At 43.4% G+C, this 11,086-nt stretch overlaps 1 protein-coding gene across 2 annotated transcripts in view; it reads left to right on the top strand.

Annotated features, from left to right (window-relative positions):
• The first annotated feature begins 9,497 nt into the window (after window positions 1–9,497).
• Window positions 9,498–11,086, top strand: part of KATNA1 (katanin catalytic subunit A1) — a 35,788-nt gene continuing 34,199 nt past the window's right edge. The window contains exon 1 of one of the 2 annotated variants that reach the window (XM_065400593.1): window positions 9,498–9,570. The gene's annotated coding sequence lies outside the window, so the exon portion shown is untranslated. The remainder of the gene's footprint in view (window positions 9,571–11,086) is intronic. The other variant, XM_065400594.1, reaches the window with a different exon arrangement.

The raw sequence follows: 11,086 nt of genomic DNA, 5'->3' as shown, positions 1-11,086 counted from the left end.
ACTGCGATAGCAGATGCATATAATTCTGAATACTGGTTTCATGGCATTCAAGCAGCAGCTGAGCAGAAGTTCTAGTATCACAGCCTTAAGATGCAAAATTAATAAGCCTTTTGTGATGCTCCGAGGGGAACACACCACTAAACAGCTGTCCCACTCACAAGACCAGCAGTTGTTTCAGGTGTGGAAAGAGAGAGCAATGCCCCTCGATCCCATAGCCAGCAGTTTTTTTGAGGGACAGAGGGAAATGCAAGTTGTTTTTAAAAAATAAATAAATAAATAAACATACTTTTAAACAACCACAGTTTCCCCACTCCTGGGTTGAAGTCCCATCTGTTAATATCAATCAGACATTTTTAACATCAGTGTGTCTTGTTTACTCCGATCATCCAGGCCATTATACTAGTATTCTTGCTCCCTAAGCATCATGAAACCACACTCAGAGCTGGTATCACAGCAGTGTAAGGAGTATGTGCAGTACCACTATGGTGCTATCGTGATAAATGTCTTTTAAAAATAATTTTAAGAAGAGAGTCCTGTTTTTATGGATGTTTACTTATCTTTCTGTTCTGAAGCATCTATCATGGTGAAAAGATATTTATGTAAAAATATGCATTCCTTATAATAAAAAAATAGCTATTTATCTATAGTCTCAATAGGACATGAATCAGTAAAACACAATTCAAGTCCTGTATGCCTGTCTTAAAGAAAGCTGTTCTGTCTCAACATTTCTAAGATCTATAATGTTTAGCTTCAACATTATAAAATGGATGCAATATATAAATACTACAGCGTTTTATTTTTGTTTGTAAAAATAGGCTTTATTTCACAGTAAATAATCATTTAAAGGACTGTCTTCATTCATAATGTTGGTAAGTGTCCCAGTAAAACTGGTAGTTTTAATCTCCTTTACTTGTCCTGCAGTAAAGTGTAATATATTGCTAGTTAAAACCAGTTTAATCAAGTGAGCATTATTTGTGGGCATGTAATAAATAAAACTTCCTTAGACAATGTTGTCATCTTTTAATTACAAATACAATTTTTATAATTGATTATCTGAGCATATTTCTCCTTTCCCAGTCCATCAGAATCTAGACTTGTGATTGGTCTTAGTCAAACAGTGATGGGTTTAGCTGAAGAAAGATGTCCTTTCCAAGGCACTTCCATTCTACATAAGGAAGTTAAATCCAAAAGGAATTGCTATTAAACCAAAATAATTGATATTTTAAGCTAATATGCATGGTACCGAAATATGAGATACCGCTCTGCCATTTTGAAACACTTAAATATACATGTCCTGAGAAACTGGTAGTATTTCCAGTTTTTCTATTATCTACCATTAAATTTCTGATACTCCTAATTTCTGAAGTTTGCAGTCTAGATGCTGCAGTACTCCATAAATGTATTTCTCTCCTGGATCTCCCAGCACATTATAGCGCTAAGTCCTGCTCTGGGAGAACAGAAAATATCCTCATAAACAATTGTGTTATCTCAGCTCTCCAATGTATTGCCCTACGCCCATGTGTGAAACTCCCATTGACTACAGAAGTAGTTCCAAACATGGATCCAGGACATGCTGTGACCTTTAGTGTCTACTGTTTACAATATTGATATTTCAGTCCTTCATAAATTTTGCTCTAGAATCTTCTGGGGCATTGAAATTCAGATTGATCTTTGATCGGACTAGTTTATATTGACAACAGAGGAGAGATGCTTAAAACCAGCAGCTGTGAGATTGTATAATCACAGTTTTAGTTCGGACTTCTTGAAAATATTTTCAATTGTAAAGAATTAAAATGAGTCATTTTATTGCCTCGTATACATATAAATTGTATTTATAAAATGTTCTGTAATCATGTAACTATTGTAAATACTGTTCTGATGTATTGTTCAATGATATTCTATCCTAGGGCAGGCCCTCTTGCTGTATCTTTTCTATCTTCATATTTCTAATAGAATCAATAGAATGTATGACTAGAAAGTCATTTTGAGACTGACTTAAAAAAAATCTTCTGCTGTTGCTAATTGCAAAGCTGAGAGTGGGTATGATTTATTTGGACTTAATTTTGTTTAGTTATTAGCTAATGCAGTGGTTGGGTTCTTAGATGCTGCTGCTATTACCCTACATACCATAAGACTCAGTTCCAAATGTTGTTGGCATTTAAAATCAGACATTTAATCTGTTTGCTTTAATTCAACCAAAGCAAAGAGAGAACAAATTTCAGTCAACATAATAGTAAAAATGTTATGAGTGCCTTAACATGCTTTTGAGCAAAGGCACTATTCAAGTTTACTATTGTATTGCGTGTGTATATATGTCTTTTGTATGATAAATGTTCTGTTGACAAAACAATACAATTTTATAAAATGACACTAGATTAAGAGAAGGAATTGCAGCCTTCGTAGACATAAATCATCTTTGCATACTTCTGAATGTAACAGCTGTTGGTAATCAGTGACATTCCCTATAACTGTTTTATGAATGTTTCATTTTTCTCAAAATCAGTTTCTCTAGGGTAATATCTGCTGGGATAATAAAGAATAAAGTACAGTAAATCTTTTTCCTTATAAATGGTAAATAAATTCTGGTTCTACTAATCAAATACAAGTTAAAATTTTAAATTGTTCAAAAGTTGTTGGTCTTCCTCTGTTCTCTTAAATCTCTGCAAATGGCTGTACTTGGACATAGTTTCTGATCTCTATCCTAGAAGTTCTGTACCTCAAGTCACACAATAATTGTAATTTGTCATTCTTCTTTCTCCCCCTCCCACCATCAAATGATTAAAATGGCCCTGCTCAAGATCTACTTATTCAGTGGACAATGAATGGGTATGCAGTCTGTATAGACTGTACATCATGGACAACTAACTTCATAAATTATTGCTTTTCTTGGAGATCTAGATGTAGTGCAGCTCTTAACTTATGAAAATCTAAATATAGGACATTGACTTTTTCTTTGATAGGCTTCAGTTTAAAGTGTAAATCTAAAAATGAAAACAGGTGCATAAATCCATGCTTTACTAAAGAGGTATGTTACATGCTAGCTCCTCTACCAGACTTGGATCTCTTGGGCTTGAAATAAAATATAGTGATAGTTTTGATGTTCTTGAGGGGTGAGTGACCATGTGACAGTTAAAACAAGAAACACATAGACTTTGCAAAGGAACTTTTTAAACATATCCACATTTTACTCCCAGAAATATAAAAGATTTACAGATCTAGCGAAAAACAACAAACATCTAAGTGCAAATCCTACCTCAGGCTGATCTCACCCCTCTGGTTTCAGTCTGAGATGTGTCCATGTTCAGGGTAGGTGGAGACTCCCGTGTCTCCAATACAGCAAGTCCTTGCTGCTGGTGATAGCTGGCCCCTACACAGAAGTTCTCTTACTTATATACACTGACTTAGTCCTGATCCCCTGTTCCAGCTAGGTTGGAGTTCACATACTCAACCCCTCTTGGTTCACAGGGAGAGCCTGGTAAACCAAGACACATCATTAGCAAGTCAGTAGTCCTTAGGGTCAGTCTGGATGGGTCATTCTGTGTTAGATCTCCAAGGTGAAGAAAGCTTCCTTCTCCAGCCTTGCTATGTATCACCTTTGGCTATGCATGTATCACTTTAAATTGGCTCTTGACAATATAGGTCCATACACAAACTGTAGGTTCTACTTCACAATGCAGGTTTACAACCCCCCTCTACAGAAAGGATGTGGACAAATTGGAGAGAGTCCAGCAGAGGGCAATGAAAATGATTAAGGGACTGGGGCACATGATTTAGGAGGGGAGGCTGAGGGAACTGGGCTTATTTAGTCTGCAGAAGAAAAGAGTGAGGGTGGATTTGATAGCAGCCTTCAACTACCTGAAGGGGGGTTCCAGAGGATGGAGCTAGGCTGTTCTTTGTGGTGGCAGATGACAGAACAAGAAGCAATGGTCTCAAGTCACAGTGGGGGCGGTCTAGGTTGGATATTAGGAAAAACTAGTTCACTAAGAGGATGGTGAAGCACTGGAATGGGTTACCTAGGGAGGTGGTGGAATCTCCATTCTTAGAGGTTTTTAAGGCCCAGCTTGACAAAGCCCTGGCTGGGATGATTTAGTTGGGGTGGTCCTGCTTTGAGTAGGGAGATGCACTAGATGACCTCCTGAGGTCTCTTCCAAACCTAATCTATGATTCTAAGAAAACAAAATGGAATTCATAAAATGACATTCCCAAACCCTCACACAGGTTCCTTCCATTAATTTTAGAGGTGCTTTGTGCTGGTCTTGCATATCTTAGTGAAGAAATCCAGCAAAAGAGAGGAATGTAAGGGCTCTACTCTGAAATGTGTATTTGAGTAAAAAAAATTGTTTTGACATGTTTTGTTCTAAGAAAATAATTTAAATTGGCATGTAAAGAAACTGGAGAATGGTCAAGGGGTTGCTAAAGGGAACAGAGCAGGGCACCCTTGCTCCTGACTGCAACTTTAGCAGGGTCCTGTCTATGCATGTTTTGAGCACTTACTTAGATTTAAATTGGTTAGAAATTTAGCTCAAGCAAAATCAAAATATAGCACTCAATCTTAAATAAGGTTTCAGAGTAGCAGCCGTGTTAGTCTGTATCCGCAAAAATAACAGGAGTACTTGTGGCACCTTAGAGACTAACAAATTTATTAGAGCATAAGCTTTCGTGGGCTACAACCCACTTCTTCGGATGCATATAGAGTGAACCATATATTGAGGAGATATATATACACACACATACAGAGAGCATGAACAGGTGGGAGTTGTCTTACCAACTCTGAGAGGCCAATTAAGTAAGAGAAAAAAAACTTTTGAAGTGATAATCAAGATGGTTCAGTACAGACAGTTTGATAAGAAGCAAGTGTGAAAATACTTACAAGGGGAGATAGATTCAATGTTTGTAATGGCTCAGCCATTCCCAATCCCTATTTAGCCCTGAGTTGATTGTGTCTAGTTTGCATATCAATTCCAGCTCAGCAGTCTCTCGTTGGAGTCTGTTTTTGAAGTTTTTCTGTTTTAAGATAGCCACCCGCAGGTCTGTCAAAGAATGGCCAGACAGGTTAAAGTGTTCTCCCACTGGTTTTTGAGTATTATGATTCCTGATGTCAGATTTGTGTCCATTAATTCTTTTGCGTAGAGACTGTCCGGTTTGGCCAATGTACATGGCAGAGGGGCATTGCTGGCACATGATGGCATATATCACATTGGTAGATGTGCAGGTGAACGAGCCACTGATGGTATAGCTGATGTGATTAGGCCCTATGATGGTGTCACTTGAATAGATATGTGGACAGAGTTGGCATCGGGCTTTGTTACAAGGATAGGTTCCTGGGTCAGTGTTTTTGTTCAGTGATGTGTGGTTGCTGGTGAGTATTTGCTTTAGGTTGGGGGGTTGTCTGTAAGCGAGGACAGGTCTGTCTCCCAAGATCTGTGAGAGTAAAGGATCATCTTTCAGGATAGGTTGTAGATCTCTGATGATGCGCTGGAGAGGTTTTAGTTGGGGGCTGAAGGTGACAGCTAGTGGTGTTCTGTTATTTTCTTTGTTGGCCCTGTCTTGTAGGAGGTGACTTCTGGGTACTCGTCTGGCTCTGTCAATCTGTTTTTTCACTTCAGCAGGTGGGTATTGTAGTTTTAAGAATGCTTGATAGAGATCTTGTAGGTGCTTGTCTCTATCTGAGGGATTGGAGCAAATGCGGTTATATCTTAGAGCTTGGCTGTAGACAATGGATCGTGTGGTGTGTCCTGGATGGAAGCTGGAGGCATGTAGGTAAGTGTAGCGGTCAGTAGGTTTCCGGTACAGGGTGGTATTTATGTGACCATCGCTTATTAGCACAGTAGTGTCCAGGAAATGGACCGCTTGTGTGGATTGATCTAGGCTGAGGTTGATGGTGGGATGGAAATTATTGAAATCATGGTGGAATTCCTCAAGGGCTTCTTTTCCATGGGTCCAGATGATGAAGATGTCATCAATGTAGCGCGAGTAGGGGCGTTAGGGGACGAGAGCTAAGGAAGCGTTGTTCTAAGTCAGCCATAAAAATGTTGGCATACTGCGGGGCCATGCGGGTACCCATAGCAGTGCCGCTGACTTGAAGGTATATATTGTCCCCAAATGTGAAATAGTTGTGGGTGAGGACAAAGTCACAGAGTTCAGCCACTAGGTTAGCTGTGACATTATCGGGGATACTGTTCCTGATAGCTTGTAGTCCATCTGTGTGTGGAATATTGGTGTAGAGGGCTTCTACGTCCATAGTGGCCAGGATGGTGTTTTCTGGAAGATCACCGATGGATTCTAGTTTCCTCAGGAAGTCAGTAGTATCTCGAAGATAGCTAGGAGTGCTGGTAGCGTAGGGTCTGAGGAGAGAGTCCACATAACCAGACAAGCCTGATGTTAGGGTGCCAATGCCTGAGATGATGGGGCGTCCAGGATTTCCAGGTTTATGGATCTTGGGTAGCAAATAGAATGTCCCTGGTCGGGGTTCTAGGCATGTGTCTGTACAGATTTGTTCCTTTGCTTTGTCAGGGAGTTTTTTTAGCAGATGGTGTAGTTTCTTTAGGTAATCCTCAGTGGGATCAGAGGATAATGGCCTGTAGAATGTGGTGTTAGAGAGCTGTCTAGCAGCCTCTTGGTCATATTCCAATTTATTCATGATGACGACAGCACCTCCTTTGTCAGCCTTTTTGATAATGATGTCAGGGTTGTTTCTGAGGCTGTAGATGGCGTTGTGTTCAGCATGGCTGAGGTTATGGGGCAAGTGATGTTGCTTATCCACAATTTCAGCCTTTGCACGTTGACGGAAGCAATCTATGTAGAGGGGATTGCAGTGATTTAATTAAATCAGTTTGCTTGCATTTAGCTAAATCAATGCAACCAGCCCTATGGCTCCTGAGTGAAGCTGGAAGTACTATAGAGAATGATAGAATTACATAATTATTCCTTGAAATTTTGGGGGATTAGTAGGAGTGTGAGCATGGCTCACAACTTTGTCACATCACTTAAAAGTTTTAAAGTAGAGATTATTCTACTAGGCCTTCAATTTCAGGGAGTCCAACACAGATTCCTAGTAGTGGGGACAAATGGAGCTTGATGCAGCACTTCCAAATGGACTTCCTGACCTAAAGTGCAGAGCAGGCACAGCTTGTATGGTATACCTTGAGTGGCAAACAAGGCACATTACCTCAGGCTCCACGTATCTTGCCCCCCAAACAACAATGGGGGAAAAGGTCAAAAGGATACATCACACATGCAGACACATTGTGCCACACGCTTATAATTTTTCAAATTCCCTTCTTCCTAAATAGGTATGTATTCCATTGATTTAACAATTTACACTATTATGATGTAATTTTATTGCCATTCAGTCTGACTTGATTAAAAGGACACTGCCACGTTAAAAGTGATGTCTTCTAAAAGACAAATGCTCTTGTATTACTCATAGATTAGATTAGTAATGCTAATGATTTTCAAAACAACTTTTTATTATTTATATTTATGTATATTACTCCACAGGAAATTAAAAGGATTTAGTTCTGCTTTGATTTATAGTAATTTTCTAGTAGATTTCACTTCTAGGTTCTAATGCACTACCACAGTGCTTGAATGCTCAGTTGGCAAACACTGCAAGATAGTTAAAAAATATCCATTGTATTTTGTTATGAATATTTGTATTTGTCTTGGATTGCATAAACTTTTTTTTAAAAACTAAAGCCCAGTCCTAGAAGGAGCTGAGAGTGCGTGTGTTCCCTTATCAACTGTTTTTGAAGTCCAGGCTAAATCTAAAGTGACAGTTCCCCTTTAAACAGAAACATTTAAAAGAGCCTCAGCTGCCCTAACTGAGCCCACTCTGCCACAAATGGCAGAACAAGTGAAAGCCATGTCAGCAAAAATATGGTCACCTTGATCGATCGGTTCTTCAGCCCTCGTATAGATTGCGCCGATCACAACACGTCTTCCATTCTTCTCATATCCTGGCCTTCCTTCTCCATGTGCGGCCATGTCTTTTCACGATAAAATCTTCCCATCTCTTTGGAGGTCGGCTGAGTGGTCGTTTCAGTTCCTGGAATGGGTACCACTCGGTGAAAGCTGCAGTCCATCAATTGTCAGTGAGCCTCGCCATATGCCCGGACAATTGCATTTTACTATGCCTGCTCTCAACAGCGACGTCCTGCACTCCACTCTGCTGTCTCATCACTTCATTGGGGAGTCGGTCGTGGATTTAAATCCCCAGAATTCTTCTTTCCATCACCCTCTCCATGACAGACAGTTGCTGCTCCTCTGTCTTCGTCAGCGCCTATGTTTCGCTGCCGCACAACATTGCTGGCAGTACTGTTGAGCTGAAGAGGCTGGCACGAGTTGCCTTGTTGATTTTTCCTTCGAGGACGTACTTGATAAGAATTGAATGCGCACCAACCTGCTTTCTTTCTTCGTGAGAGTTCACCTTCCTGATTGTGGCGCATGGTAATTTCTTGGCCCAAATAGACAAATTGCTCAACCTAAAAATGTTCAACTTGATTTGTTTTTGAGGGTAACAGGCAGACATTTGTTTATTTCTTTAAAGCAAGTGACTCCCCCCACACTCTCCGATAGCAAAATGAGGACACGCTTTAAGGACGAAAGCTACTGCCCACACACCACATTTTGGGATGCCAAATCCTTCATTTTGAGGGTGGTTTTTTTTTTGCTTACATGGTTTGGGGACAGGTGGATGCCAAAAGTTTTCCCCTATAGCAGTGGTTCTCAAACTTTTGTACTGGTGACCCCTTCCACATAGCAAGCCTCTGTGTGTGACCCCCCCACCCCCAATAAATTAAAATGTTTTTATATATTTAACACCATTATAAATGCTTGAGGCAAAGTGAGGTTTGGGGTGGAGGCTGACAGCTTGTGACCCCCCCCCCATGTAATAACCTTGCAACCCCGAGGGGTCCCAATCCCCAGTTTGAGAACCCCTGCCCTATAGACAATACAATACCTAGTGCTAGCCCTGAGTACAATGTTCCTGTCAGCCAAAGCTACCCCTTACTAATTTGCCCAGGGCTTGCTTTGAAGAGTTGCATGGTGAGAACACAGCTGACTAAGCTATAGCTAAATTCTCTCTGTTTGCATTGGTGGTTCGATGATAGCCTTCTGGCCCGCTATGCGGGAAGTTGGGGGTCGAGTCCTGGCCCGTGCAGTTATGAATATCTTTTTGATTCACAAGAGCGAGGGGAGCCAAGATTCTGTTTGTTGTTCTCTGCTCAGTTTCCCCACGGACGGGCGATTGCAGACCCCGGGAAGGGAGGGGGACGCGCCACGCGCTGACAGCGGAGTCCCTCCCAGGGCCCTAAGGAGGATCCAACCCAGGCCCCACAGCCTATACACTGTAGCAGGGAAAGCGGGCGCGCCGCGCAAGGCTTCCCGGAAGTGACGCAGGCAGATTTGCCTTCGAACGGGCCACAAAGGGACGCGGCAGCCGCGGGGGGCGGGGTGGTGGGAGGAGCTGAGGCCGAGGGTGGGGGACGCGGAGAGGGAGGGGGCGCGCGCGCGCGCGAGAGAGAGTGGTGGCGCCGTTACGGAGCTGACGGTGCGCGCTGGAGACGAGTGAGTGTCAGCGCGTCCCCGCCCCTTGCCCCCGGTCAGGCAGGGGCTCCCGGGGCTGTGGGACTCCCCTGCCCGCCGTTCCTCCTAGGGGGTCTCCTCAGCCCTCATCCCCGAACTGCGGTTGGACCCCAGGGGGTTGCGTCGGCGCGACCCTGCCCTCCCCCTCCCCCGCCGCGCGCTGAGGCGACGGGGGCTGGGAAGGTGCCGGGTTCCGGATGGGGCGGGGCCGTGTGTGTGCGCGGGGCCGGCGACCGGCTTGCGGATCCTCGGCTCACCCGGGCGGCGGGGAGGCCGCTCCTCGCCCCGCGGCAGGCGCCTCCAGCTCCCCGGCAGGCGGCCCCAGGCGAGTCGGGCGCTTCGTGCAGTTGTGCCCGCTCCTGGCTGCAGCTGCCCTAGAGCGTTAGGTCGGGTTTGGGGGAGCGGAGCGCTGCGGGGGCCGGTGTCCCTTAGCGGCCTGGGAGGGTGGTGATCGGTGCTGGGGGGATGTCCGTGTATACGGCATGTATCGCTGTTATTCCCTTGTCATCTCAGAGGCGATTTCTTCCCTCCGGCCCCGCAGTTGGGTCCCCCGCTACTGTGTGGTGTTGAGGTCATGGCTGAGAGACCTAGGACAGTGAGACACATTTAGGGAAATCATTTTGGCTGTGAATTGGAAATCTCTGGAAAACAAAACAAATAGAAGAAAGTCTTACTTGGACCTCTTCTTGAGACTGTTTAGACTAGACAGTCCTAGCCTGCCTCACTCGTTTCGCATCTCAAATTAAGGTGTTTTGCTAAGGAAACTATAAACTAAGGCTTAAAATGAGGCCTCTGCCAATAAAAAGGATCATGGTGAAGCAAAAGCTCCTTTAATACCCCACCCGATCACTAGTTGCTATTAAAATATTTGCTAATTTAACTTTTTTCAAAGTTCTCCACCATAGCTGTGCACTCCAAACAGCACAATTTTTATAACATCCTGCAATCCCTTGTCATTCCTGACATTATTAAAACCTTTTTAAAGACATCTGACAAAGTGGGTATTCACCCATGAAAGCTCATGCTCCAATACGTCTGTTAGTCTATAAGGTGCCACAGGACTCTTTGCTGTTTTTAAAGACTGTGATCAAACTGCATTTTCTATGTCAGTTGCTCCGGTAATTGCTGTTATTGTCTATACCAGTCATACTTATGACAACTTGTAGCTTGCCATGTGCAGCCCTTATCACATGTGCTTTTGTTCTTCTGATAAAGTCAGAGGCGGCTAAAAGTTTTGTGGGGCCCTGGGCCAGAGCAAGTGGGGGCCTCTCCCCACCCCTTCCACCTGCAATTACCCCCAGTCCTCCCCCCCCTTGCTCCTGCTGGGGAAATGGAGTTGGGGTGCAGGGGCGTCCCTCGCTCCCCAGCAGGTGGAGCCCCTGGCTCCCCAACCTGGCACAGCCCCGTTGGCCTACTAGCTAATCCACCACTGGATAAAGTAGCTTAAAACAAGAATGCATGTGCAGATGTATGTCAATTATGTGGTACAGAGAAATAA

Source organism: Emys orbicularis, chromosome 3, assembly GCF_028017835.1.
Source record: "Emys orbicularis isolate rEmyOrb1 chromosome 3, rEmyOrb1.hap1, whole genome shotgun sequence".
In the NCBI taxonomy this organism is placed as follows: Eukaryota; Metazoa; Chordata; order Testudines; family Emydidae; genus Emys; species Emys orbicularis.
Note: the sequence above shows the minus strand (reverse complement) of the source record. Positions and strands in the feature narration are given on the sequence as shown.